The sequence below is a fragment of the Schistocerca nitens genome, chromosome 5 (assembly GCF_023898315.1).
Source record: "Schistocerca nitens isolate TAMUIC-IGC-003100 chromosome 5, iqSchNite1.1, whole genome shotgun sequence".
Lineage (NCBI taxonomy): Eukaryota > Metazoa > Arthropoda > Insecta > Orthoptera > Acrididae > Schistocerca > Schistocerca nitens.
Window position 1 is genome coordinate 585,282,150 of NC_064618.1, and position 3,328 is coordinate 585,285,477.

A 3,328-nucleotide genomic window follows, 5' to 3' on the forward strand; every position below is an offset into this window, starting at 1 on the left:
TTGCCTTCTAATACCTGTTTATTACTACCGTTTCGGTCATTGACCATACTCCAGACAACTGTACAACGACAACACAGAAGAAAACGCAGCGTACCATCAAACTAGGATGCATGATCCTATGAAGTTAAGTAGTCAGTTTGAAATACTTACGAAGTGTTCATACAATTGGTGACGTACGAAGATTTCAGAGCTCAGACGTAAAGATTTATATTCGTTTCTCCCGAGCGCTATTCGAGAGTGGAACGGAAGAGAAATACTTGAAGGTAGTTATGAAACCTCTGCCAGACATGTAGTTGTGAACTGCAGAGCAGTCAGGCAGATAGATGTAAATGTATTAAATTACAACCAATATTCACGATTATTCACTTCCTGCTTCATTCATAAATGTTCTTTTACACATAATGGCTCGATTTTTATTTCACTGCCCTTCACTGACCCTGGATATAAAGCATCTTCGTTTTCATGTTGTGTAGTCGCACGTACATCTCGTGTACTTTGTTTTGATGTTGCGAGACACTGTCGTCTTTTGTTTCGTTTCCTGTGGCTGCTGCTCCTTTGTGTGTCCTGTGTCATCACTCATTCCGAATCGCTAAACACTTTAAATTTATAGAAAATGTTGATCTTATACTGCAGGCGTCGTCTGAAAAGGGATTTTTTCGGGATTCCACCCCTAAGAGGGTGAAAGAAGGTTTTTTTTAAAAAAAAATATGTCGCTATTATGACAATTTTGAAACTAGACATACGAAAATTGCTACTTCGTTTCTTGTCCAGAAATAATGAAATACCTGTTTCAACAATTTTGGAAATTTAGCTCCTATGGGAGTGAAATAGTGCGTGAAAATATTTTTTTAAAATAAATGATTTTTAAAGAACTGCTACAGTATTTTTGAAGCTACATCTCTGAAAACTGGTATTTGACTTCTCGGCAGCAATTTTTCTTTTTTTTTTTTTTAAAGATGATTGCTGTGTTCTTGAAAACCGGGATAAGGGATGAAATGTTTTAAGAAACTGTTTCATTAAGAAAACTTTTTTAAAGCTAAATCTCTGTAAATTTGAATTTGGCTTCCAGGTTAGAAATAATAACACACGTGTTTCACTGTTACTGCAAATTCAACTGCCGGGGGGGGGGGGGGGGGGGTGATACAAGCAATGCAAGTTTTTATGGAAATATTTCCTTATGCAAGTAATTTTGAAGCACGAGCTATGAAAATGTGTTTTGGGTTTCTCTGTTAGAAATAAAAAAAAGTGTATCTCTCTGTTTTTGGAAATTCGGTCTCTAAGGGGGTGAAATAGGGGCTGAAAAGCTTTATGAAAATATTTCATTGTGAAAGCAGTCTAAAGCTTAATGTTTCAAAAGCTGTAGATTGCTTTCACAATGAAATATTTTCATAAAGCTTTTCAGCCCCTATTTCACCCCCTTAGACACTGAATTTCCGAAAACAGAGAGATACGCTTTTTTTATTTCATATATATATATATATATATATATATATATATATATATATATATATATATAGGGTGGTCCATTGATAGTGACCGGGCCAAATATCTCACGAAATAAGCATCACACGAAAAAACTACAAGGAACGAAACTCGTCTAGCTTGAAGGGTTGGCCCACTAGATGGCACTGCCATAGGTCAAACGGATATCAACTGCGTTTTTTTAAATAGCAACCCACATTTTTATTACATATTCGTGTAGCAAGTAAACAAATATGAAAGTTTTAGTTGGACCACTTTTTTCGCTTTGTGATAGATGGGCCGGCCGAAGTGGCCGTGCGGTTAAAGGCGCTGCAGTCTGGAACCGCAAGACCGCTACGGTCGCAGGTTCGAATCCTGCCTCGGGCATGGATGTTTGTGATGTCCTTAGGTTAGTTAGGTTTAACTAGTTCTAAGTTCTAGGGGACTAATGACCTCTGCAGTTGAGTCCCATAGTGCTCAGAGCCATTTTTTTGTGATAGATGGCGCTGTAATAGTCACAAACTTGGTATCACGTAACACTCCGTCAGAGCGGACGGTATTTGCTTCGTGATACATTAACCGTGTTAAAAAGGGCCGTTTACCAATTGCGGAAAAGGTCGACATCGTGTTGATGTATGGCTTTTTTTTTTTTTTGTTTTTTTTTTTTTTTTTTTTTTGGTCATCAGTCTACTGACCGGTTTGATGAGGCCCGCCACCAATTCCTTTCCTGTGCTAACCTCTTCATCTCAGAGTAGCACTTGCAACCTACGTCCTCAATTATTTGCTTGACGTATTCCAATCTCTGTCTTCCTCTACAGTTTTTGCCCTCTAGAGCTCCCTCTAGTACCATGGAAGTCATTCCATCATGTCTTAGCAGATGTCCTATCATCCTGTCCCTTCTCCTTATCAGTGTTTTCCACATATTCCTTTTCTCTCCGATTCTGCGTAGAACCTCCTCATTCCTTACCGTATCAGTCCACCTAATTTTCAACATTCGTCTATAGCACCACATCTCAAATGCTTCGATTCTCTTCTGTTCCGGTTTTCCCACAGTCCATGTTTCACTACCATACAATGCTGTACCCAGACGTACATCCTCAGAAATTTCTTCCTCAAATTAAGGCCGGTATTTGATATTAGTAGACTTCTCTTGGCCATAAATGCCTTTTTTTCCATAGCGAGTCTGCTTTTGATGTCCTCCTTGCTCCGTCCGTCATTAGTTATTTTACTGCCTAGGTAGCAGAATTCCTTAACTTCAATGACTTCGTGACCATCAATCCTGATGTTAAGTTTCTCGCTGTTCTCATTTCTACTACTTCTCATTACCTTCGCCTTTCTCCGATTTACTCTCAAACCATACTGTGTACTCATTAGACTGTTCATAGACTGTATGGCTATTGTGATCAAAATGCCCAAAGGGCGTGTGCTATGTATGCTGCTCGGTATCCTGGATGACATCATCCATGTGTCCGGACCGTTCGCCGCATAGTTACGTTATTTAAGGAAACAGTAAGTGTCCAGCCACATGTGAATCGATGCCCAAGTAGGTGTTTTAGCTGCTGACACGGCTAATCCGCACATCAGTAGCAGACAAATCGCGCAAGAATCGGGGATCTCAAAAACGTCGGTGTTGAGAATGCTACATCATAATCGATTGCAGCCGTACCATATTTATATGCACCAAGAATTGCATGGTGACGACTTTGAACGTCGAGTAGAGTTCTGCCATTGGGCACAAGAGAAATTACGGGACGATGACAGATTTGTTGCACGCGTTCTATTTAGCGGCGAAGCGTTATTCACCAACAGCGGTAACGTAAACCGGCATAATATGCACTGTTGGACAACGAAAAATCCACGATGGCTG